Genomic DNA, 27,921 nt, shown 5'->3' on the forward strand with positions numbered 1-27,921 from the left:
GGCCTATGCCCACTCTACCTACCATCTCTCATCCAGGATTGAAACCTCAGCTTGTGCTTCCAATCTGCCCTTGAAGTCAGCCTCCATCATTCACTGTTAAATTTTCCAACAAGCACCTTGCTACTTTCTCCCAAGCTGCCTCTAACTCTTGGGAGGCGTTCCCCATAAACATTCACAAAACTAAGGGTACGTCTACACTACAGGATTATTCTGATTTTACATAAACCGGTTTTATAAAACAGATTGTATAAAGTCGAGTGCACGCGGCCACACTAAGCACATTAATTCGGTGGTGTGCGTCCATGGTCCGAGGCTAGCGTCGATTTCTGGAGCGTTGCACTGTGGGTAGCTATTCCGTAGCTATCCCATAGTTCCCGCAGTCTCACCTGCCCCTTAGAATTGTGGGTTGAGAGCCCAGTGGCTGATGGGGCAAAAATCATTGTCGCGGGTGGTTCTGGGTAAATGTCGTCAGTCATTCCTTCCTCCGGGAAAGCAACGGCAGACAATCATTTCGCGCCCTTATTCCCTGGATTGCCCTGGCAGACGCCATAGCACGGCAACCATGGAGCCCGTTCAGCTTTTTTTTTTACAGTCACCGTATGTGTCCTGGATGCCGCGGACAGAGGCGATACTCCAGCGCTACACAGCAGCATTCATTTGCTTTTGCATGATAGCAGAGATGGTTACCAGTCATTCTGTACCGTCTGCTGCCAGTGTAATTTGGCAATGAGATGATGGTTATCTGTCCTTCTGTACTGTCTATTGCTATCATGGGTGCCCCTGGCTGAGATCGGCCGGGTGCGCAAAGGCAAAACTGGGAATGACTCCCTAAGTCAATCCCTCCTTTATGGTTTCTAAAAATAGAGTCAGTCCTGCCTAGAATATGTGGCAAGCGTACTAGAGAACCAATGTATCAGAGAGCACAGCTGCTCCATGTCAGATCCTGCAGAAATGATGAGCTACATGCCATTCATGGGGAGTGCCCCTGCAACAACCCCACCCGTTGCTTCCCTCCTCCCCCAACCTTCCTGGGCTACCGTGGCAGTGTCCCCTCATTTGTGTCATGAAGTTATAAAGAATGCAGGAATAAGAAACAGTGACTTGTTAGTGAGATAAAATGAGGGGGAGGCAGCCTCCCCGTGCTATGACAGTCCAGGCAGGACATTAAGCAGTGTGGGGGAGAGGAGCCCAGCATCACGGTGCTGTGATAGTCCAGGCAGGACAGAATCTTTTCTTTACACAGGAAAGGGAGGGGGCTGATAGAGCTCAACCCCCAGTTGCTATGATGAAGACGGTTACCAGCCGTTCTGTACCATCTACTGGGAATGACCGGGAATCATTCCTATTTTCACCCAGGTGCCCCCGGCCAGCCTCACCTGAAGCCAGCCAGGAGCACTCACAGGTTGATAAGAAGGACGGTTACCAGTCCTACTGCACCATCTGCCACCAGGGAGGGGAGAGGAGTGGATACTGCTCTTCACTGTTGCAGCATCGCGTCTACCAGCAGCATTCAGTAGACATAGGGTGACACTGAAAGAAGTCAAGAAACGATTTCTTTCCCTTTTCTTTCATGTGGTGGGGGGGAGTAAATTGACGAGCTATTCTCTGAACCACGCCAGACAATGTGTTTGAACCTACAGGCTTTGGGAGCTCAGCCAAGAATGCAAATATATTTCAGAGACTGCTGGGGACTGTGGGATAGCTGGAGTCCTCAGTACCCCCTCCCTCCCTCCATGAGCGTCCGTTTGAGTCTCTGGCTTCCTGTTACGCTTGTCACGCAGCACTGTGTAGCCTGTAGATTTTTTTTTCAAACGCTTTGGCATTTCATCTTCTGTAACGGAGCTTTGATAGAACAGATTTGTTTCCTCATACAGCGATCAGATTCAGTATCTCCCGTACGGTCCATGCTGGAGCTCTTTTTGGATTTGGGACTGCATTGCCACCTATGCTGATCAGAGCTCCACGCTGGGCAAACAGGAAATGAAAATCAAAATTTCACAGGGCTTTTCCTGTTTACCTGGCCACTGCATCCGAGTTGAGATTGCTGTCCAGAGCAGTCACAGTGGTGCACTGTGGGATACCGCCCGGAGGCCAATACTGTTGATTTGCGGCCACACAAACCTGATAGGGTAATACCGATTTTAGCGCTACTCCTCTCGTCGTGGAGGAGTACAGAAACCAATTTAATCGATATAAAGGGCCTCGTAGTGTGGACGGGTACAGTGTTAAATCGGTTTAACGCTGCTAAAATCAGTTTAAACGCATAGTGTAGACCAAGCCTAATTCATCCTTCTCTTTTGAATTCCTTCTTAACTTTCCTTTGCTGTGATGCCTACAAAACACTTGATAATGGTTAGGCTGCTGGTGTGCTGAGACCACTATGTATCATTCTGACCAATAATGGCTCATTGTTTCCTTGTACTCCCCCATCAAGTCTATCTGTATCCTTCATTTGTCACTTGTCCTATTCTTAGACTGTAATATTTTTAGGTCAGGGATTGTATTTTGTTCTGTATTTGTACAGCACAAGGGGGTCATGGTCCATGACTGAAACTCTTAGGTGCTATGACACTGCTAATAATAAACAGTAGAAATAAAGAGACAGTTCTGATCTGGGAGAAGGATCATTTCCACTCAATCTAAAAATGACATGAAATTGTGATCAAGAGAATCAGGCCCAGTGGAAAGGGCCTGAAGTATTTTAATCCTATAAGGGTCTCCATGTCCAAGATAGGTAACTACCTAGTTTTATGGTCTGTTTTCTTGGCAAAGCTTTTGTTCTGAATAAACAGTACTTTGCTTTATGAAAGCAGGCTGGTCAACTGATTAACTTTGTCACTGCCACTGAAAGACCAGGACTACAGGTGCTGAACTACAGTCAGACCTGCTGAGATAGTGAGTAGCAGGTGCCTGCAGCCTAAGTCCCCATTTGGAGGGAGAGGGTCACGGGATTCCACCCCGAGAAAGGTGATGGCTAGAGGCCTGAAAACAAAGAGGGATGTCTTCAAGGAGGTCACAAAAGAGGTCAAAGGTGCAGTTACCTCAGGAAGTGTCATTTACACAGGTGAACTTTTACAGCTCTGCAGCCCGAGCCCTGTGAGCCCGAGTCAGCTAACCCAGGCCACCTGCGGGTGCTTAATTGCTGTGCACACATACCCCCTGCCACCAAGAAAGCGATTTTGTGGCTTTCAGGCTATCAGCACTGGACATGGTGGGAAGAGGCTCAGTGATGTACAGTCGGAGTGTTTCTCCTTTCAGACATAATGACATTCACCTCTACTCCATCAGAGACAAGCATAGAATTCAGAGTCCACCTCTGAACCTGGCTTAATTTCTGTATTTTTCAAGAACCAAAATTAGTATTTTTTCCATTATTTGCAATAAATTATACTGTGCTGTGTTAGCAGGCATTATAGGTACCCACTTAATTTGAGAATTTATGGTGATATATGCTTCATTATATATCTACATTATATAGTCTACACCTAAGAACACATTGTTCATCTCAAAACCATCATCATAATACAAGTTAACTGGCACCTCTGTTGGCAGTCTCAGCAAAGAAGCCAAGGATTGAATGGGTACTAAATTATCTGCTCGCCTAAAGGACTGGTGCTTTCTTCTGTGGGATCAGTCACATTGGCAGGGAAGGGTGGGAAAGTCTGCAAGGTTACTGCCAGTGCAGTGTCCATTATGTGGTTTTAAAACAGGCTTCAGTCTCCAGAGCAATAAATTGCACACTACACATAAATAAAAAATCGACTGCTGTGAATTAGCTATTCCATGATTTTCAGTAAGAATATATGTGGATAAATGCTCAATATTATGCAAGGGTGCACTATTTATGATGCTGATTTTTGTAGAATACTCAAAACAGAGCTCAATTGCTTTTGATTTACTCAATAATATGTAAACGTTTGAGCCCACATTCTTGACTTAATTGTAATGCTTTCCAAAATATGTCACCATTTTCTACAACTATCAGTGCCACCAGCTAGCTATTTACTAATGTGTTACTGTGCTAAAATTGTCTGGTATTTTATCATGATAACTTTGTTCTATATTAATCCTCATCATTTGCAGAGTACTTTATATCTTCAAAAAATGTTTTGTAAAACGAATAAATCCTCATCACACCCTGATGAGACACAATTATCCAAACACGTAACAAGCTCTCTAGTTACAAAGAAAACTGCTTCACACCTGAGACCTTCTAACCTACTATCCAGTGTCTAACTTGCTTTTCTGAAGCAAGCTAATCAAGAAGCCTTTTTTTTTAAAAAAGGGTCTCCCCTGCTACCTGTCAGATGTCAGTATTCTGGGTCCTCTGGCAGGCTTCAGGACAGGGCACAATATAGATGCAGCAGTTGCTGTTCTAATGGATAATCTCTGTCTATAGACAAGAAAAGTTCATCCATACTTTTCCTACTAGACTTCTCCACAGCATGGGATAGTTAACCACTCCTGCCCCATTTCTAAGAAGCTACAGGGGGGAATAGCAATGTTTCAGGTCCTGAACCAGGAGGGTGCCTTGGCTCACCTCGATCAGCTAAACTGAGGTAGAAATACAACTTGCCCTGTCTACACTAGGATTTTACAACGTGTTAACTATCACATTGTCCAAACTCACCTTTTTTCCTAGTGCAGATAGGGTCACTGTGTTCCAACCTAATAACATGTACAAATAACAAAAGCCTATAATCTAATCAACCGATTCCTACCAACAGGCTTGGAAGGGTGGAGGAGAGGTAAAGGACTGTTAAATACTTGGGAGGTAGGTACAACAGTGAAGGGGGCCAAAGGAGTGCACAGATAAGCATGAGGGCATTATCCCTGTTTTACAGATGGGGGCCCTATTCTACTCTCACAGCAGTGCAAATCAGATGTAACTTCACTGAAGCCAATGGAGTAACAACAGTAAAAGGGCTTGTCCACACACAGGGAGTTATTCAGGAATAGCTGTTTATAGACTCCATGTGCAGACAAACCCTAACACTGGTATAAGGGAGATGGTAAGGCTGTTGGGTGTGGCTGGACAGTTCAAAGGGTTACTCTTCACACAGCAGTTCATTCATTCCCAGAATGAAGTTTCCCTTTTTTTGCAACAGTATTACTTTGACTCTCATTTAGTTTGTGATCCACTATAACCTCCAGATTGTTTTCTGCAGTACTCCTTCCTAAGCAGTTATTTCCCTTTTTGTAATTGTGCAATTGATTATTCCTTCCTAACAGGAGTACTTTGCATTTGTTCTTATTGAATTTCATCCTATTTATATCAGACCGTTTCTCCAGTTTGTCAAGATCATTTTGAATTCTAACCCTGTCCTCCAAGGTGCTTGCAACCCCTCCCAGCTTGGTATCATCCACAGACTTCACAAGTGTACTTTCTATGCCATTATCGAAATAATTTATGAAGATATTGACTAGAACTGGACCCAGAACAGATCCCTGCAGGACCGCACTCCATATGCCCTTCCAGCTTGATTGTGAACCATAGATAACTTTTTCTCTGGATGTGGTTTCCAACCAGTTGCGCACCCCTGTATAGTAGGTTCATCTAGGCTATACTTCTCTAGTTTGTTTATAAGAAGGTCATTTGGGACAATATCAAAACACTTACTAAAGTCGAGATATGTCACATCTACTGCTTCCCCTATCCACAAGACTTGTTACCCTATCAAAGAAGGATATTAGGTCAGTTTGACATGATTTATTCTTGACAAATCCATGTTGACTGTTGCTTATTACCTTATTTTCTTCTAAGTGCTTACAAATTGATTGCTCAATTATTTGCTCCATTATTTTTCCAGGTACTGATGTAAAGCTCATTGGTCAATAAGTCCCTGGGTTGTCCTTATTCCCCCTTTTTATAGATACATACTATATTTTCCCTTTTCCAATCCTTGAATATCTATCTTGTCCTCTACAAGTCCTCCAAGATAATCACTAATGGCTCAGAGATCTCTTCAGCAAGCTCCTTAAGTATTCTAGGATGTCGCTCATCAGACTCTGCTTACTTGAAGACATCTAACTTGTCTAATTCTTAACTTGTTCTTTCCCTATTTTAGCCTCAGATCGTATTCAATTTACACTGATGCTCACTATGTTAGTCATCCAATCACTGCTGATTTCAGTGAAAACTGAAACAAAAAAAGGTGTTTTTGACACTTTGGCCATTGCTGCATTTTCTATTATTGTCTTTGTCTCCTCACTGATTACTGGGCCTATCTTGGCCTTGGTCTATCTCTTCCTCTTGTTTCTCATATATTTGTAAAATATTTTCTTATTACCCTTTATGTCCATAGTTTAATCTCATTTTTTGCCTTGGCTTCGGCCTTTCTAATTTTGTGTTGTATGCTTGTGTATTTTTTTAAATATTTTTTTTTGTAATTTGACCTACTTTCCACTTTTTGTATGTCTCTTTTTTGAGTTTTAGGTTGTTGAAGATCTCCTGGATAAGCTAGGGTGGTCTCTTGTAATACATTGGCATAGTTTACTTTTGGGCCCTTAATAATGCCTCTCTAAAACACTACCGACTCTCTTGACCTCTTTTTTTCCCCTTAGACTTGCTTTCCATGGAATCTTACCTGCCATTTCTCTGAGTTTGCTAAAGTCTGCCTTCTTGAAGTCCCTTGTCTTTATTCTTACGTTTTCCCTCCTAGCATTCCTTAGAATCATGAACTCAATCATTTCATTATCTCTTTCACCCAAGCTGCTTTCCACCTTCAAATTCTCAACCAGTTGCTCCCTGTTTGTCAGAATCTAATCAAGAATAGTTACTTTCTCCACCTTCTGAAATAAAAAGTTGTCTCCAATGCATTCCAAGAACTTACTGGATAATCTGTGTCCTGCTGTATTATTTTTTGTATTTTGTATTTTTTTTAAGGATAACTGATGCCAGTGGGCCAAAGTATCCTATAGCTCCTATGTCATCAAAACTCTACTCTAAGTTTAATGTATAGAAATAACAGAAGGCTTTCTGGAATTCAGAAAACAAAACACAGAAAGAGAGAGACTGTGTCAGCATGTGGGCTGCAAACAGCACTGGGGAGAGTAGGGAAAGGAACAAATACAAGCTCAAAATGGTAAAATATTAAACTCTTGTGCTTTGCCTTTATTATACACCCAGCCCTGAACAATGTTGTCTTGCACTGGTAACTGTTAAAAGAACCTGTCTGCTGTTATGGCTATATAAAATTTGAACATGAAAGCAAGAGACTGATAGGCTTGATGGCATCTGCACAGCGTCTGCAGGCACTGTTCAAACTTCCCTTTGGGGCTCTGCCCAAGTATGTGAATTCAGAACTTTATAACCTTGCTATTTTAGCCTTAGATTTCCCTCTGAACAGAGTTTTCCAGTGCAGCTGAATTGTGGAACTTAGTTTACAACTATACCGATTACTCTATAAGGCACAACAGATCACTCATTATATATCCAAATTCACTGAAAAAATGGTGTTATTCCTAAGGTTCCCCAGGACAAGTATGTTTCCCCTTCTACTCCCACATTCCCTCCTCAACAATCAGAAGAAGACTCTTTGCCCACTTGGAGTGGGAAATAATCCTAGAACTTCTTAACCACTGTCTGTTACAGCTGTCCCCCTGCTGCATTCCTTTTTCCCCTCTCCTTTCTGTTTGTCCTGTGTGGCCGCCCCTCCCAGCCATTGCGCTAACTAAAGTCACAGCCCTATTCATAGGAATGGCTTGTACAGACTAACTGGAGCCATTGCTCTGCCTAGGGAGGGGGTTTCTTGCTTCTTTGTTTGGCTCCTTTGTTCAGACCCGGGCTCGGTGTGGGGGGCGCTGCCCAGAAATGCAAGACCTGAAGTGGCCAACTAATTAAGCATATGAGTCATACCTGCGGCTCAGAACATGCCCAGGCATGCCTATGCTTACCTGCAGCCTTTCCCTGCCTTCTCTCCTCCCCTGTATCAAGAGGAGCCAATCAAAAGTACTGGTGGGAAACTGCCTGAGTTTGCCTTTAAAGCCGGACATTTTCTGATCAGACCTCAGAGAAGGTCCTTGTTTTGCCACCTGGTCTCATCAGCTAGGGGTCTTTAGGGGGCCATCTCCCCGCTCTCATTTTTGAGCGTACCCCCGTTTTTAAACTCCCCTCCCACGAACAACGAATTTGCGCCTGGAGATCTCCTGATTATTGTAAGCGAATCGAGTCCTCTCTCCATCCTCTGATGCTACTGCTGTTCCTGCCTTTGTGCTTGCTGCTGTCCTGGGGATTGGTAAAAACTCCCTCTTGCAGACTCCCTCTGTCCTAGCTGCTGGCCTTGTTTCCCCAGCAGACAGACCCAAGCTAACTCCTTGGTCTGTATCTGTAATCTCTTTCCTTGCTCCGCAGCGCCTGTGCTGCTAAAAATAAGCCTGTGCCGCTGCTAAGCTGTGCCTTCCTGGACTGTATCCTGGGCCGCCAGCTTGCAGCCGCCTCACTGCTGCAACCACACCCCTCCCCTCCGGGAGCTGTACCCTGGGCACACACCACTCTGCCCTCTGGAACTGCTCCCCCTCCCGATCAAAGAATTGGCATAGTGTAAGGTGCACCTATTAGAATCTAGACTAGTTCTTAGTCTAGATAAGTTGTAATTTCATTTTGCATAGCTGTGGTTAAGTTAGGTTTAAAGAATTGTTTGTATTGTGCTCTGTAAGTTAGGTTTAAAAAAGAATTGTTGCATTGTGTTCTGTTACTTGCTAATTTGTGTAGTCTTGGTTATGTTAGATCATAAATAAGATTTTGCTGTGTTCTGTATAATTGTGGTTAAGTTTGTCTTCCCGCTGCCCTAACCCCCCACAAGCTTACCCATGTCTCCCCCCAAGCTCCCCAGTCACTCGTTGCAGTCTCTCTGCAGTTTAAGCTTGCATCCTGTCTGCTTTCTGTGTCTCTCTAAGTTTAAATCTCCCTCCGCAGCGCCTCTGCCTTTGGTCTCTGCTCCACCATGTGCTCCTCTTCCTCCATCCCCCAACCTCATTCCTCTACCACTGCCTTTCTCTCTCTCTCTTTTAATCCCTTCCCCCACGTGTTCACCCCGCTCCTACTGCTGCCAAACCTCAATTGTATTACTGAAGTCTAGCATAAAACCCCATTGGTTACCCTTTTTCTCTCTGACACACCTCACATTTTACATTTACACCACTATGACACATTTTTACCTAGAGTTGTTGGTTATTTAACACATTTTACCCATAACTGTTAGTTGGTTATATGCTGCTGTGACACACCCTTTACATAGAAATTGTTAGCTACCTGTTACATTTATACTTCAGTGTTAATTGGTTACCAACTGTATTGTACCCCACTGTATTGTACCCCACTATTGAAACTCCCTATACTATTTACTAAAAGAAACCCCTCCCCAATTGTCTGCCTTAACAAACCCCATACCCCTCACTATTGAATTTTCTCTGTTTTTGCATTTTCTTAATAAAGTTTATTTTGCACCCCACTGGTGCAGTAGTTGTCCTCCAAGATCCCCTACTTGCTGGCAGGGTCAACCACTTCTTTTGAGCTTACAGCTGACCTGTTTGTATGGAACGGCTCTGGATTCTCTCCACCCCATACTTGCCCTCTTCATGTACATGTATCCTTACGTCAGAGATTGGGTTGTAATAAAAAACGAGGGAGACACAGCCAGCTGCACATCTGTCTAGGCAAGACTCCCAAAATGGCCTTACAGATCTTGGGAAGTGGCCAGTCCTTGTGGTGTGTAATACTTCAGGATTAACCAGTGCTTATGGCTGAACAGATGGGGTTTTCAAAAGCACCAAATTGATTTTGGAGCACAAGTCCCATTGGCAGTTAATGGAACATGTGCTCCTAAGACATTTAGATGCTTTTGAAAATACCACCCTATGTCATTAGTTAATACCTTAATGCGGTCCTTCCAAAACTCTTTTCACTGTTTGCTCAAGCAAGTAACTTTTCTGATACTCAAGTAAAGTATCATTAGGTTTTTTCCCCATCAGCAGTGTAAAGTGCTGCCAAATAGAATTTGAGCCTGGGCTGATAAGTTTCCCTAATATATTTGCAAGGCCGACTTTAACACATTAATATCAGAAATTGTGTAGAATGAAATGGAGCTTGTTGAAAACATTCACCAAATAGTGTTAACACTTAATTTAAAGCTCTTTGGTTTTGTGGTAAGGATGAATGTTTTCTAAGAACTATGTTGAAGTCTATCAGCTAAATGCAGGTACCAGGATTCCTTCACACAAGTTTCTTCTACTGATGTTGTTGGGTACAGTTAGTCATACAAAAAAAATTTCCATGGAATTTGGTGAAAAATCAAAAACTGATTTTTTGGGGGTAAAAAATTGAAAAATATTGATTAGGAAATGCCACTGTGGTGCCTCCTGGAAGTTTGGATGTCTCTGTCCCCACTACCCTTTATGGGCCAGGTTACCTGGCCAGATGGCATCTCCCATGATGCATACTGTCTCTCCCCTTGCTGAACTGCTGCAGTTGGAGCTACATGGTCATGATGCATCCTGGGAGATTAGTCTGGCTTGGAAGCCTAGACCACAGAGGAGAACGAGGGCATGTGTTCTGAACTATAATGTCCAGGAAGCACTATGGTGGCATTTCTCAATCAATTTTTTTCCTTTCAGCTAAACCATTTAGGTTTTTTGGATGTTTGGGTTTTCAACAAAATGTGTAAATTTTATGCAGACAATTTTCACAAAAAATCATTTGACCAAAAAGTCAAACTTTTCCATGGAAAAAAACAATTTTCTGTATATACTGTGACAAAGTTCCTCCTCTACCTTAGTGGGTCCTGTGCTTATTGGCAGATTTGCTCACCTCAGTGATCTTCCCCACAGTCTGGGTCAACTCCTCCTGTGTCTGATCAGGAGTTGGGAGGTTTGGGGGGAACCCGGGCCCGCTCTCTATGCCGGGTTCCAGCCCAGGGCCCTGTGGATTGCAGCTGTCTATAGTGCCTCCTGTAACAGCTGCATGACAGCTACAACTCCCTGGGCTACTTCCCCATGGCCTCCTCCAAACACCTTCTTTATCCTCACCACAGGACCTTCCTCCTGGTGTCTCATAACACTTGTACTCCTTAGTCCTCCAGCAGCACTCACTCTCATTCTCAGGCCTGGTCTATACTACGTGTTTAAACAGAATTTAGCAGTGCACCCGTCCACACAACGAGGCCCTTTATATCGACATAAAGGGCTCTTTAAACCGGTTTCTGTACTCCTCCCCGACGAGAGGAGTAGCGCTGAAATCGGTATTGCAATGTCGGAGTAGGGTTAGTGTGGCCACAAATCGACGGTATTGGCCTCCGGGCGGTATCCCACAGTACACCACTGTGACCGCTTTGGAAAGCCATCTGAACTCGGATGCACTGGCCAGATAGACAGGAAAAGCCCCGCGAACTTTTGAATTTCATTTCCTGTTTGCCCAGTGTGGAGCTCCGATCAGCACAGGTGGTGATGCAGTCCCAAATCCAAAAAGAGCTCCAGCATGGACCGTACGGGAGATACTGGATCTGATCACTGTATGGGGAGACAAATCTGTTCTATCAGAGCTCCGTTACAGAAGACGAAATGACAAAGCATTTGAAAAAAATCTCCAGGCTATGATACAGAGTTCACAGCACAGTGCTGTGTGACAAGCGTAACGGAAAGCCAAAGAATCAAATGGACGCTCATGGAGGGATGGAGGGGGTACTGAAGACTCCAGCTATCCCAAAGTCCCCGCAGTCTCCGAAAAGCATTTGCATTCTTGGCTGAGCTCCCAATGCCTGTAGGGTCGAACACATTGTCCGGGGTGGTTCAGGGTATATCTCGTCAATTTACACCCCCCTGTGAAAGAAAAGGGAAAAAAATCTCCCCTCCCCTCCCCAGTGGCAGACGGTACAGTACAAAATGACTGATAGCCGTCCTCGTCATCATCCCGTGAGTGCTCCTGGCTGTCCTCAGGTGAGGTCGGTCGGGAGCGCCTGGCTAAAAATAGGAATGACTCTCGGTCATTCCCGCCAGATGGTACAGAACGGCTGGTAACCATCTTCATCATAGCAACTGGAGGCTGAGCTCCATCAGCCCCACTCCTTTCATGTCTAAAGAAAAGATTCTGTACTGCCTGGACTATCATAGCAGTGGGATGCTGGGCTCCTCTTCCTCCCACCGTTTAATGTCCTGCCTGGACTATCATAGCAGCTGGAGGCTGCCTCCCACTCATTTTATCTCACTAAAAAGTCAGTGTTTCTTATTCCTGCATTCGTTATTACTTCATCACACAAATGGGGGACACTGCAACGGTGGCCCAGGAGGGTTGGGGGAGGAGGGAAGCAATGAGTGGGGTTGTTGCAGGGGCACCCCCTAGAATGGCATGTAGCTCATCATTTCTGCGGGATCTGACACAGAGCAGCTGTGCTCTCTGGTTCTCTGATACACTGGTTCTCCAGTACACTTGCCCCATATTCTAGGCAGGACTGACTATTTTTAGATAAAACATAAAGGAGGGAATGACCCGGGGAGTCATTCCCATTTTTGTCTTTGTGCCTCCGGCCGACCTCAGCGAGGCCAGCCAGGAGCACCCATGACAGCAGCAGACAGTACAGAATGACTGATAACCGTCATCTCATTGCCAATTTACAGTGGCACAGCAGATGGTACAGAATGACTGGTAACCATCTCTGCTACCTTGCAATGGCAAATGAATGCTGCTGTGTAGCACTGCAGTACCGCCTCTGTCAGCGGCATCCAGTACACATACGGTGACAGTGACAAAAGGCAAAATGGGCTCCATTGTTGCCATGCTATGGTGTCTGCCAGGGCAATCCAGGGAAAAAGGGAGCAAAAGGATTGTCTGCCGTTGCTTTCACGGAGGAAGGAATGAGTGATAACATTTACCCAGAATCACCCGCGACACTGTTTTTGCACCACCATGCACTGGGATCTCAACCCAGATTTCCAATGGGTGGGGGAGACTACGGGAACTATGGGATAGCTACGGGATAGCTACCCACAGTGCAACGCTCCAGCAATCGACACTAGCCTCGGTACATGGACGCACACCACCGAATTATTTTGCTTTGTGTGGCTGCGTGCACTCGACTTTATACAATCTGTTTTACAAAACCGGTTTATGTAAAATCGGAATAATCCTGTAGTGTAGACGTACCCTCAACTCTCAGCTTCTTGCGCCTCTTGCTCCCAGCTCCTCACATGCACTTCCTCTCCTCTGGCTCCCTCTGGCCTGACTGGAGTGAGCTCCTTTTAAATCCAGGTGCCCTGATTAGCCTGCCTTGATTGGCTGCAGGTGTTCTAATCAGCCTGTCTGCCTTAATTGGTTCTAGCAGTTTCCTGATTACTCTAGTGCAGCCCCTGCTCTGGTCACTCAGGGAACAGAAAACTACTCATCCAGTGACCAGTATATTTGCTCTCTACCAGACTCCTGTACCCCACTGGTTTGGGTCTGTCACAATACATAAAACAAAAGTTTTGAAAGAAAATGTTCTGCCAGCCAAATGAGTGAATCCTTGGATTCTATATACTTGATACATCATGAAAAGTGTTACATGCACAATATCACCACAGCCTCCAACTGAAATAAATACAGAAGCGAGAGTTAAACTCTACTCTTTTATGTCACATGAAAATTGAAGCTTAGTTTTAAAAGAAGTATTCACACACATAGACAGAGTGAATATGCTTAGCAGTCACAGTATTTCCTGGGGTGTTCACATATTTCTTCTTTTGAAAATGTCAAATCACAAAGAGATCAACTGTAACATTTTATACTGATACCATTTTTACTTTTCAGCTATTCAGAAAAACCCTTCACGCCACAGGAATTCTACATATTTTTGCCAGATTTATAAATCAAACACAGCCAAACCAATTACCCTAAAATTCTGTAACAATAAACTTGCAAACAAAAATATTTGCATCAAAGCTAAATGAGTGCCAAGTTTTATTCTAGTGCAACTGAAAGCAAGGGTTGCAATAAATAGGTTTCTAACTTATCTGGATATAAGCCTTTATCTATGTGAGATGCTAGGTGTCCTTGGTGTGTTATTACAAGGTCTTGTATTTACAAATCCTGGGAAGAGTGATGCTTGTTTCTAAAGTGCAGCATGTCACATCAGCTCCTCTAAATCAGTAATATTCAACCTATGATTCTGCAGATACAAACCTCTTTGTGCCAATACACGAGGATATTGGAGGGTATAGATCCAATTTGTACTCCATTTGTTTTATAAGGCAGTATGAACAATACAAAGCACACAAGCCTGCACCATGAGAACCAATGAAGCTGTTGGGGTTGCCCCTATAAGTAAAATTGGAATATCCCTTCCCATCCAGCGAGCTACAGTAGGAGGGGGAAAACAGTTCAGGCAGGCCCCCTGGTGGAGGTAGGATGATGATAATGCATCCTCAGGTCATGACATTGCATCTCAATGGTGTAGTATCATCACAAGTTGACACAATAACAAAGATTGCAATGAACCAATTGAGCATGATTATGTTATGTCTCTGGAAGTCCATTTGAGGTTAAATTGGCTGGTACTCAGTCTGTAACAGCCAGAGTACCACTGATATAAACAGCACAGGATATATTTATTTGCAAGGATAATTCATATCCTCATGGTCCAATTGCATAATCACTGTGCTATATAAACAGACTTTCTATAGGGGGTTCATTTGGTATATTTGATAATCCCTTCACAAATGCAAAATAAGAATTTGAACTGCTAATCTGCACTGAAACTTGAAATATGAAAATGGCACATGGAAAGTTCAATCTGCAATTAACCATAAAAGAAACATTGTCTCAATTTTTATGAACATTTACAATATGATGTCTGAAGTGATTTAATTGTGTGTAAAAGGCAACAACTGAGAAAAGTTATTCTCAGAGGAATGGAACAAAAATAGGAATATTTTAGTCACACATACATGACAAAATGAAAACTGAGAAATAAATGTGTGCAGTTGATTATGATTTCTTTAGGCAGATTAGGCTATTGCTGTAGGACAAGATTTTCAAAAGCGAGTAGTGCCTCAGTTTGAGGTGCTTAAGCTGAAACAGCTATAGGGGCCTGCTTATCAGAAAGTGCTGAGCACCACCCTCTGACAGTGAGGCCACTTAATGGTGTTTCAAATTTGGCACCCAACAATGAGGCACCCAAAATCACTAGTCACTTTTGAAGATCTTGGCCATCAGTCTTTTCGGAGTCTAATCACTGGAACAAGTATAGGCTCAGAAGGCCATAGAACATATTTACAACTGTCAACTCAGCACACGCTTACCCAACGTACAGGACTGTTTTTGTGAAAAAGAAAAAGGAAGGACAAGATGTGAGGGCTCTCTGAACTTCTGCAACCTGAAATACTTTATGGTTGCTCCATTGTTCAGTAAACAAGGGAACGATGAAATATCTATTAAAATATACATCTTTCACCTTTCTTTAAAATCCTGGAAAATGTACACAAGCTGCTATATTGGTGAAAAACAAATAAAGAGAAAGAACATTTGGGCAAGAGGAAACTTGTGGGCGGCAGAGGCTGGAATAAAGCTGTTCACTTCCATGTCACTTTAGAGATTCAGATGGGTTTAAACAGTGAAGGACATTCATTAATAACTTCCCTCTCCATCGTTCTTCTCTTCTTTTCTCCATCTTCTTTTCTCTGCATTCTAGTCCCTCCCTTCTATCTACTACAGCTCAAACCTCAAATTCATCCTTTAGTTCAAATCCTAACAAATTTTAGTTTATTTCATCCCATCAAATGGAAGTGAATGAATTTTATTTTCATGGCTCCCTTTCCCAATGCTTTATGCAAGGTCTGATATATTAATTCAAATTATCATTCTGTGCACTTTTTGCATTAATTCTCAACTGGCTGACCCTCTTCAGCTGTAATTATTACCATGAAGGTTTTGAATATCATTAAACTCTTCTCACCGACTGCATTAACTTTAAAAGGTAATTTGATTAATTTCTGCAAGCCACTGATAGATAGAGATTTAACGCTTGATGGAATTTGTGCATTATCAGTATTTTGCAGCAACTAGATCTGAAAGATAAACAAAATCCTTGGAAACCAGATGAAAAAGGTTGGTTCTTTCTCTGAAAGATTTTAAGTAATTTTGTTAAGCTTTAGAAACACTGTTCTAAATTGTTTTCCCCAGAATTACAAACAGATCATTCCTCTGCATTCCCCTGCAGTACTGATTTAATAACTTTTCATTTCTGTGGAATGCATATATTTCCAGAGCATAGCCAGAGGTTCTTCACTTGGGAAAACACAATGACTCTGAGGCAGCAAAAGTTATCAACTGATAAACTGTAGAACAATATAGCCTGCCAATATATTCAACATGTAAAGACTTCACCTGACTTCAAAACTTATTGGAGACCAACGAGGCATGTTAATGCAGTTTTCAATGACTGGTGCCACTTGTATCATAAGCTATCATGTTTAAATAAAGAGTGCTTGGGGATGGAACTGGTGTGGAAGACAGTGAATAGTGTTATTGAGTATGACTGTTTAACATTGAAAGCTCAGTACAGGCAATTTCAAATGATATTCTCTAATGGAAAATCCCTACATTCTCTCTCCAACCTCCACCCCCCACCCCCAGTGTGTTTTATCACTATGCCAGTATCCAGGTATTTTCTGCATGTGTTAGTGCACCGGCAGAATTACAGCAGAGAACAATATTCATTAAAATGTCATAACAGGTAATAAAGGCTCAAATTGGAGAGTGGAGTGAGGAATTAATGCAATATGCTCCCTTCCACTGCACATGGCAGAGAAGACCAAAACTGAAAATGGTGCAGGAAGAGGGTGTGAAAGGGAAAGGTGGCATTGGACACGGTACATTCCTCCTGCCCCAAGGCACTCTGCACCACTTCCACTGAAGATCTGCTATGCAGCAAGGGGGCATGGTTGTTGGAGCATGGAGAAGTTGGGGAAACAGCTGCTCTACATTGCACGTGTGAACCTACCCCAACTTACATTGCAAAATAGAGAGCAGCAGGTACCCCACTGACATTTGCACATTGAAAAAGGTCATATGAACATAGTTGGCAATGTCAGCCAGTGGCTGTTGGTGCAGCAGGGGTCTTGGGAGAAGTGCAAATGTCTTGCCAGTCATCACAAATAGCCCTATGATCTTGGAAGTAGGAGGATTTTTGCAAGAACTGGCAGTCACTCTTCACCTTGGGCATTCCACTTTGTCACCATCCTTATCTCCAGTTGCAAGGGACACAGCTGAGCATGAAATAGTAAAAGGCTATGGATCTTTTCAGTTGTGTAGTGGAGGATGAGGCCAAAGCAGAAGGTGAATTGTGCTGGCTCAAGAGCGCGCGGGTGCGTGTGTGTGTGTGTGTGCGCGCGTGCGCAATCTTATTCTTCAGAATTTAAGATTTCATTAAGAAAAGGTAAGTGTCTAAATCTTATGGTTGTAAAGATACTCTTCATAACTAGAACCACGTTTAACCAATCCAATGAAGTCTGCCTGAGTCTGCAGACAGCTTGAAATACAATAGTTCCGAGAAGTCTGGACTATTCCCATTTATCATTTACATGGAATGCTGACTTTGAAGCCTAATTATCTGACAATTTAAATGTTGACATTAACAATTTCACTGCAGATCTTTTTAACATACCCATTAATGTGAGAAATAAATTTGACAACAAATGATTTTGCTGTGATGACCAGAGCACACAAAGCACGATCACATTAGGAAGGCTGATCAAATTAGGAAGATTTTTCCAACCAGACTCTCATTCTGGTGTCATGAGTGGCTGGAGACTGGTTTGTGGGCTGCCCTTGGAGAATACCATTACTTTCCCCCCCAAAATGTGCTTCCTTGGTCTAAGTGAATTGGCTGTGCTGCAGTTACACTGTAAAGGGCTTTGAAGATGAAAAGTGTTATGAACATGCTATTATTACTAGAAATAACATTATATGTATTATTGTAGCAGCAAGAGGCCGCAACCAAGTGCTAGGCACTGAACAAACACTTAGTGAGAGACAATCTGTGGCCTGAAGCATTTACAATCTAAAAAGTTGCAGGGAAGAAAAGACAAAGACAAAGACAGATGAAATGACTTGTCCAAAGTCAGATAGCCAGTTAATGGAAGAACCGGAATGCAGACCTCATGAGTCTCAGGCCAATGTCCTAGTCACTGGACCACACCACTACTCTCAATGTTAAAACTCCCTCACTTAATTTAAATCCCTCCTTGAAACACGCTTTTTCTGGAAATCTTTCAGAGATCTCACCTAGACCTCCCTTGTGCTTCAAGCTTGCACAATCGCCATGTGTATTACACATATCTGAACTGCAAATTCTGTGTTTGAAAAAGATTGTAAACTTCCTGGGGTAAGGACCATGCCACATTAAATAATAATATTAATAAAAGAATGGACTGATTTCAAGAGAGTGTCAAATTAAAGGAACAGAATTTACACTGGTACCCAATGGAATGTAAAGAAGAGATGCAGTAGGAATACTGCATGTAAGTAACTCACTTAGAATAGGATCCGTTACTAAAGATCATAATCTGAGCCCAGTTTACACCTCAGTAGCACTTGACAACCTGGCTGTGCACCAAGCTGACCTAATCTGAGGAAGGATGCCCAGTGCACAAAGGATAGGGAGAAGGGTATCTGCAGCACAGCTGAGAGCTGCAAAGCTGAACTGAGGGTGAGGAACTTGTAAATGAACTACCTACTCCCCCCGAACGGCCCGACATCTATCCTAACCTTCTCTCTCACCTCTTCTGATGTAATCCCAGGGCTACAGTAAATTCTGTGTGTCTCCACTGGGGGCAGAGGAGAGAGGGAGACCAAGATTCTTAAACTTTAAAACAGTTCCAGGGGAGAGACAGCATGTATTCTGGGGTTTGATCTGCAGTCAAATGAGCCCTTGCCTCTTCTTCTGGCTATCAGCTCAGATCTTGATTTTTGGCCTCACGGGCCATTTTTATGGTTTCTCTGAGATGAGCATAAATTAGATGGTAGAAATGGGAGGCAAGAAACATGCTCACTGCCACTGCTGACCTCATCACCAAGGGCCCAATTTCCATCTATGTCAATTGGCCAGGGTGTAGTAACAGACTCATCCCTGGAAAGGGTTAGACCTCTGCATGAGACTTCTTCCCCTGGATGAAACAAAGATGCAGAGGTCCCTGATGGCACTGCAAGCAGAACACACGCAGCACATACAGAACTGCATTCCTTGCCCTCTCCAAACTCCCCACACACATTCCTCTCACTTTCCTGGCCTGTCGCAGTACCCTTGCACTCCACCCAAAGAAATTTTCCATAATGACAGCTGGACTTACACACAGCTGTGAGATCCTCACATCAGCAAGTGCTGCCCACTGTCATGTCCCTTGTAAGAAATGTTAATCTGTGTACTTCTGATTAACAAAAACTGACTCTTACTAAAACAGGGATTCTTTATTTGTGACCTACACAGTGTGGTTGCAACAGAAATTCAAACACAGTGGCAACTGCCACATTTGCAGACTACAATCAGTGCGCAGGCAGGAATCATTACAGGGGGTCATTCAAGATGGGAAGCAAACAATGCCTGGCTCAATTCATTATAGAAAGACACAGTACTGTGACTCATTATCAAAATGCTGCTTCAAAGCCTCCCTGATTCAAATAGTCCCTTGTTGAGCTCCTCTAATAGCCCTGGTGTCTGGATGCTCATAGTCAACTGCCAGGCAATCCGCCTCAATACCCCACCCCTGGGAAAACTTTTACCCCTTTGCTTCACAGATATTATGCAGTGCACAGCAGGCTGCTATGACCATGGGAATATTTTCCTTACTGAGGTCTAACCTGTGAAAAGGCAGCACCAGCAACTGTGTAATCTGCCAAACATACATTTCATGGCATTCTGTGTCCACTGAGCCTGTTGTTGCAGTGCTCCTTGCTGCTGTTAAAGTTTCCAGTATATGGCTTCATGAGCCATGGGAGTAAGGGTTAGGCTGTGTCTTCCAGGATCACTATGGGCATTTCCACATCTCCAACTGGAATCTTCTGGTCTGGAAAGAAAGTCCCTGAATGCAGCTTTCTATACAGGCCAGCGTTCCTGAAGATGCATGTGTCGTGCACCTTCTCTGACCACCCTGCATTGATGTCAGTGAAATGACCCTGGTAATCCACCAGCACTTGCAATAGCATAGGGAAGTAACCCTTTCTATTGATGTTCTCAGTTGTAAAACGGTCTGGGACCAAAACTGGGATGTGTGCGCCTGCTATAGCCCCGCCACAGTTAGGAAATCCCATTGCCACAAGCCATCCACTATTTTCTGCACATTACCCAGAGTTACAGTCCTTCACAGCAGAAGGCAATTAATGGCCCTGCACACTTGCATCACTGCAACCCCCAAGGTGGACTTCCCAACTACAAACTGATTCATAACTGACCGGTAGTAGTCTGGAGTTGCTAGCTTCCACACAGCAATCGCCACTTGCTTTTCCACCATTACAGCAGCTCTCATTCTGGTGTCTTTGCGCCGCAGGGCAGGAGTGAGCACTGCACACGGTTCAAGGAAGGTGGCTTTGCACATACAGAAGTTCTGCAGCCACTGCTCATCATTCCATACCTGTATCACAATCTGATTCCACCACTGGTGCTTGTTTCCCAAGCCCAACAGTCACAGTCCACCATGTGCAGCTGCTCCGTGAATGCCAACATCAATCCTGAATTGTTTCTTTCCATAGCTTACCAGGGTAGGCGCCATGGATTACTGTTCAGATTCTCAGCTCATGAAATACTGCAGGATCATCCGCATTGTGTTCATGACGCTCATCACAAGACTGGAGAGCAGTGCAGGATTCACACTTTCAGGCAGAGACGGTGGGGGCAAATTTTACTGGGCCAGTTGAAAAACAGCACAAAACGCAGTGGGAAGCCCTTGGAATATGGGTCGTGATCCTGCCCCATGATGCACTGAAATCCATTCCCAGAACTCCTAGCAGGAGAAGGTGGTGATTTTTACAGTGTGATCATTACCCATGGTGCACTGCTTTCTCTGTGGGTGCTAGAGCACCAACAGTGTGCCCCGCTGACACAAGGAGCATTGTGTGAATATGCACAAGTGATGTAATTACAGCGGTTTCTGATCATCCATGTAACTTACGTTGACTTAAACTCACTACTGTAGACATGGCCTAAAGGGTGTTTAAACGAGGCATGTCAGGGGATTAATAACAGGTTTTCTCCAGACAAAGAAAAAGACACCTCAGACCAGGTGTTGCCCAAATTCAATGGTCTATTAATTTAGCATGAGAGGTTGCAGCAGGAAGACATAATTTGCATTCAGGAGTACTTGTGGCACCTTAGAGACTAACAAATTTATTTTGACGTGAGCTTTCATGGGCTAAAACTCACTTCATCAGATGCATGGAGTGAAAAATACAGTAGGAAGATATATATACACAGTACATGAAAAGATGGGAGTTGCCTTACCAAGTGGAGGGTCAGTTCAAACGAGACAATTCAATTAAAGTGGGCTATTATCAACAGAAGAAAAAATCACTTTTGTAGTGGTAATCAGGATGGCCCATTTCAAACAGTTGACAAGAAGGGGGAAATTAGCATGGGGAAAATAATTTTTAGTTTTTGTAGTGACCCATCCACTCCCAGTCTTTATTCAGGCCTAATTTGATGGTTTCCAGTTTGCAAATTAATTCCAGTTCTGCAGTTTCTCATTGGAGTCTGTTTTTGAAGTTTTTTTGTTGAAAAATTTCTTAACCTAATTTCCCCCTACTAAAAGCAGCAAAGAGTCCTGTGGCACCTTATAGACTAACAGACGTTTTGGAGCATGAGCTTTCGTGGGTGAATACCCACTTTGTCAGATGCATGTAGTGGAAATTTCCAGGGGCAGGTATATATATGCAGGCAAGCTAGAGATAATGAGGTAGTTCAATCAGGGAGGATGAGGCCCTGTTCTAGCAGTTGAGGTATGAAAACCAAGGGAGGAGAAACTGGTTCTGTAATTGGCAAGCCATTCACAGTCTTTGTTTAATCCTGAGCTGATGGTGTCAAATTTGCAAATGAACTGAAGCTCAGCAGTTTCTCTTTGAAGTCTGGTCCTGAAGTTTTTTTGCTGCAGGATGGCCACCTTAAGGTCTTCTATAGTGTGGCCAGGGAGGTTGAAGTGTTCTCCTACAGGTTTTTGTATATTGCCATTCCTAATATCTGATTTATGTCCGTTTATCCTTTTCCGTAGCGACTGTGCAGTTTGGCCGATGTACATAGCAGAGGGGCATTGCTGGCATAAGATGGCGTATATTACATTTTTGGACGTGCAGGTGAATGAACCGGTGATGATGTGGCTTATCTGGTTAGGTCCTGTGATGGTGTCGCTGGTGTAGAATGTGGGCAGAGTTGGCATCGAGGTTTGTTGCATGGATTGGTTCCTGGAATTCGATTTCAACAGCTTCCACCCCAACATCAGCCTCAGCCTGGACCAATCTACACGGGAGGTCCACTTCCTAGACACCACGGTGCAAATAAGTGATGGTCACATTACCACCACCCTATACCGAAAACCTACCGACCGCTATGCCTACCTTCATGCCTCCAGCTTCCATCCCGGGAACATCACACGATCCATCGTCTACAGCCAAGCACTGAGGTACAACTGCATCTGCTCTACCCCCTCAGACAGAGACCAACACCTACAAAAACTCCAGCAAGCATTCTCAAAACTACAATACCCGCATGAGGAAATAAGGAAACAGATCAACAGAGCCAGACGTGTACCCAGAAGCCTCCTACTGCAAGACAAACCCAAGAAAGAAACCAACAGGACTCCACTGGCCATCACATACAGTCCCCAGCTAAAACCCCTCCAACGCATCATCAGGGATCTACAACTCATCCTGGACAATGATCCCACACTTTCACAGGCCTTGGGTGGCAGGCCAGTCCTCGCCCACAGGCAACCTGCCAACCTGAAACATATTCTCACCAGTAACTGCACATCGCACCATAGTAACTCTAACTCAGGAACCAATCCATGCAACAAACCTCGATGCCAACTCTGCCCACATATCTACACCAGCGACACCATCACAGGACCTAACCAGATAAGCCACACCATCACCGGTTCATTCACCTGCACGTCCACCAATGTAATATACGCCATCATATGCCAGCAATGCCCCTCTGCTATGTACATCGGCCAAACTGCACAGTCGCTACAGAAAAGGATAAATGGACACAAATCAGATATTAGGAATGGCAATATACAAAAACCTGTAGGAGAACACTTCAACCTCCCCGACCACACTATAGCAGACCTTAAGGTGGCCATCCTGCAGCAAAAAAACTTCAGGACCAGACTTCAAAGAGAAACTGCTGAGCTTCAGTTCATCTGCAAATTTGACACCATCAGCTCAGGATTAAACAAAGACTGTGAATGGCTTGCCAATTACAGAACCAGTTTCTCCTCCCTTGGTTTTCACACCTCAACTGCTAGAACAGGGCCTCATCCTCCCTGATTGAACTACCTCATTATCTCTAGCTTGCTTGCATATATATACCTGCCCCTGGAAATTTCCACTACACGCATCTGACAAAGTGGGTATTCACCCACGAAAGCTCATGCTCCAAAACGTCTGTTTGTCTATAAGGTGCCACAAGATTCTTTGCTGCTTTTACAGATCCAGACTAACACAGCTACCCCTCTGATACTTTCCCCCTACTGTTACTCACACCTCTGGGAAGGAGAGCAGCCAACAAGAGCAGAGGGAAACCTTCCCATAGTTGGGACCCTCCTTCCAGATGATGTCGGGGTATCCTCTCGCACTGAGGTTACCTCTCCAGGGAAGGGAACTTCAGTCATTAGGAAAAGGCAGGTGTTAGTAATGGGAGATTCAATCATTAGAAACATAGTTTAGCTGGGTTTGTGGTGAACGGGAGAACCGTATGGTGACTTGCCTGCCTGGTGTGAAGGTTGCAGATCTCTCGCGGCATCTAGATAGACTTAATGTGTAGTGCTGGGGAGGAGGCGGTGGTCATGGTACATGTAGGTACCAAAGACATAGAGAAGAGTAGGAGAGATGTCCTGGAGGCCAAATTTACGTGGCTAGGAAAGAGACTGAAATCCAGGACCTCTATGGTAGCATTCTCAGAAATGCTTCCAGTTCCACGAGCAGGGCCAGGTAGGCAGGTAGAGCTTCAGAGTCTCAATGTGTGGATGAGACGATGGTGTAGAGAGGACGGGTTTAGATTTATTAGGAACTGGGGAAACTTTGGGGATGAGGGGAGCCTATACAGGAGAGATGGGCTCCGCCTAAACCAAAGTGGATCCAGACTGCTGGCACTTAACATTAAAAAGGTTGCAGAGCAATTTTTAAACTAAGAGATGGGGAAAAGCCGATTGCTGCAGAGGAGCATGTGGATCGGACAGAGACTTCTCTTAGAGGACAGTCTATTGATAGAGATTCTCTAGGTTTTAGTCAGGAGGAGAGGATGGAAGAGGATAAAGTATGGGCCAGATCAGACGAGAAACATTCACATAAAAAAGAATCTGACACATCAGAAAAGCACCGACAAATAAATAGTGACAAGTTTTTAAAGTGTTTGTACACAAATGCTAGAAGTCTAAATAATAAGATGGGTGAACTAGAGTGCCTCGTGTTAAAGGAGGATATTGATATAATAGGCATCACAGAAACCTGGTGGAGTGAGGATAATCAATGGGACACAATCATTATGGGGTACAAAATATATTGGAAGGACAGAACATGTTGTGCAGAGTTGGGGGGTAGTGGTACTATACGTGAAAGAAAATGTAGAATCAAATGAAGTAAAAAACTTAAATGAATCCACATGTTCCATAGAATCTCTATGGATAGTAATTCCATGCTCTAATAAGAATATAATAGTAGGGATCTATTATCAACCACCTGACCAGGACAGTGATAGTGATGATGAAAGGCTAAGGGAGATTAGAGAGGCTATCAAAATAAAGAACTCAATAACAGTGAGGGATTTCAATTATTCCCATATTGACTGGGTACATGTCACCTCAGGACGAAATGCAGAGACAAAATTTCTCAATACTTTAAATGACTGCTTCTTGGAGCAGCTGATACAGGAACCCACAAAGGGAGTGGCAATTCTTGACTTAGTCCTGAGTGGAGCGCAGGATCTGGTCCAAGAGGTAACTATACCAGGACCGCTTGGAAATAGTGACCATAATATAATAACATTTAACATTCCTGTGGTGGAAAGAACACCTCAACAGCCCAACACTGTGGCATTTAATTTCAAAAAGGGGAACTATGCTAAATGAGGGGGTTAGTTAAACAGAAATTAAAAGGTACAATGACTAGAGTGAAATCCCTGCAAGCTACACGGACACTTTTAAGAGGCACCATAATAGAGGCCCAACTTCAATGTATACCCCAAATTAAAAAACACAGTAAAAGAACTAAAAAAGAGCCACTGTGGCTTAACAACCATGTAAAAGAAGCAGTGAGAGATAAAAAGGCATCTTTGAAAAAGTGGAAGTCAAATCATAGCGAGGTAAATAGAAAGGAGCATAAACACTGCCAAATTAAGTGTAAAAATGTAATAAGAAAAGCCAAAAAGGAGTTTGAAAAACAGCTACCCAAAAACTCCAAAGGTAATAACAAAATGTTTTTTAAGTACATGAGAAGCAGGAAGCCTGCTAAACAACCAGTGGGGCCCCTGGACGATCGAGATACAAAAGGAGCGCTTAAAGACGATAGTCATTGTGGAGAAACTAAATTAATTCTTTGCTTCAGTCTTCAGGGCTGAGGATGTTAGGGAAATTCCCAAATCTGAGCCATCCTTTATAGGTGACAAATCTGAGGAATTGTCACAGATTGAAGTGTCAATAGAGGACAGTTTGGAATTATTTGATAAACTGAACAGTAACAAGTCACCGGGACCAGATGGCATTCACCCAAGAGTTCTGGAAGAACTTGTGAAATTGCAAAACTATTAACTCTGGTTTGTAACCTGCCCTTTAAATCGGCTTCGGTACCCAATGACTGGAAGTTAGCTAATGTAACGCCGATATTTAAAAAGGGCTTTAGAGGTGATCCCGGCAATTACAGACTGGTAAGTCTAACATCAGTACTGGGCAAATTAGTTGAAACAATAGTAAAGAATAAAATTGTCAGACACATAGAAGAACATAAATTGTTGGGTAAAAGTCAACATGATTTCTGTAAAGGGAAATCGTGTCTTACTAAGCTATTAGAGTTATCTGGAGGGGTCAACAAACATGAGGACAAGGGGGATCCAGTGGACATAGTGTGCTTAGATTTCCAGAAAGCCTTTGACAAGGCCCCTCACCGAAGGCTCTTACGTAAATTAAGTTGTCATGGGATAAGAGGGAAGATCTTTTCATGGATTGAGAACTGGTTAAAACAAAGGGTAGGAATAAATGGTAAATTTTCAGAATGGAGAGGGGTAACTAGTGGTGTTCCCCAAGGGTCAATCCTAGGACCAATCCTATTCAACTTATTCATAAATAATCTGGAGAAAGGGGTAAACACTGAGGTGGCAAAGTTTGCAGAGGATACAAAACTGCTCAAGATAGTTAAGACCAAAGTAGACCTTGAAGAACTTCAAAAAGATCTCACAAAACTAAGTGATTTGACATTTTGTTGCCCAATGAAATTTAATGTGGATAAAAGTAAAGTAATGCACATTGGAAAAAATAACCCCAACTATACATACAATATGATGGGGGCTAATTTAGCTACAACTAATCAGGAAAAACATCTTGGAGTCATCGTGGATAGTTCTCTGAAGATGTCCACGTAGTGTGCAGCGGCAGTAAAAAAAGCAAACAAGATGTTAGGAATCATTAAAAAGGGGACAGAAAATAAGATGGAGAATATCTTATTGCCCTTTTATAAATCCCTAGTATGCCCACATCTTGAATATTGTGTACAGATGTGCTCTCCTCATCTCAAAAAAGATATACTGGCATTAGAAAAGGTACAGAGAGAGGCAACTAAAATGATTAGGGGTTTGGAGAGGGTCCCATATCAGGAAAGATTAAAGAGGCTAGGACTCTTCAGCTTGGAAAAGAGGAGACTAAGAGGAGATCTGATAGAGGTATATAAAATCGTGAGTGATGTGGAGAAAGTGGATAAGGAAAAGTTATTTACTTATTCCCATAATACAAGAACTAGGGGTCACCAAATGAAATTAATAGGCAGCAGGTTTAGAACAAATAAAAGGAAGTTCTTCTTCACGCAGCACAAAGTCAACTTGTGGAACTCCTTACCTGAGGAGGTTGTGAAGGGTAGGACTATAACAGTGTTTAAAAGAGAATTGAATAAATTCATGATGGTCAAGTCCATAGATGGCTATTAGCCAGGATGGGTAAGGAATGGTGTCCCTAGCCTCTGTTTGTCAGAGGATGGAGACGGATTGCAGGAGAGAGATCACTTGTTCACTGCCTGTTAGGTCCACTCCCTCTGGGGCACCTGGCATTGGCCACTGTCGGCAGACAGGATACTGGGCTAGATGGACCTTTGGTCTGACCCGGTATGGCCGTTCTTATGCTTCTGTATATATTAGAGTGCTGAATGTTATTTGCAAGTGTACTAAGAAAAGCTCTAAAGGATCCTGATTCTTGGAGAGCGTCCCATATGAGGAAAGATTAAAGAGGCTAGGACTTTTCAGCTTCGGAAAGCGGAGACTAAGGGGGGATATGATAGAGGTATATAAAATCATGAGTGATGTGGAGAAAGTGAATAAGGAAAAGTTATTTACTTGTTCCCATAAGACCTAGGGGCCACCAAATGAAATTAATGGGAAGCAGGTTTGAAACAAATAAAAGGAAGTTCTTCTTCACACAGCGCACAGTCAACTTGTGGAACTCCTTGCCTGAGGAGGTTGTGAAGGCTAGATTTAAAAGAGAACTGGATAAATT

The 27,921-nt window shown here is 43.4% G+C and overlaps 1 protein-coding gene and 1 long non-coding RNA gene across 2 annotated transcripts in view; one reads left to right on the forward strand and one right to left on the reverse strand.

The window, feature by feature from the left end:
- LHFPL3 (LHFPL tetraspan subfamily member 3) overlaps nucleotides 1–27,921 on the reverse strand; it is a 438,995-nt gene that overhangs the window by 216,845 nt on the left and 194,229 nt on the right.
- Nucleotides 8,195–27,921, forward strand: part of LOC115646923 — a 129,597-nt gene continuing 109,870 nt past the window's right edge. The window contains exon 1 of the long non-coding RNA XR_003999177.1: nucleotides 8,195–8,237. This is a non-coding gene — a long non-coding RNA (uncharacterized LOC115646923). The remainder of the gene's footprint in view (nucleotides 8,238–27,921) is intronic.

Source organism: Gopherus evgoodei, chromosome 1, assembly GCF_007399415.2.
Source record: "Gopherus evgoodei ecotype Sinaloan lineage chromosome 1, rGopEvg1_v1.p, whole genome shotgun sequence".
Taxonomy (NCBI): Eukaryota; Metazoa; Chordata; order Testudines; family Testudinidae; genus Gopherus; species Gopherus evgoodei.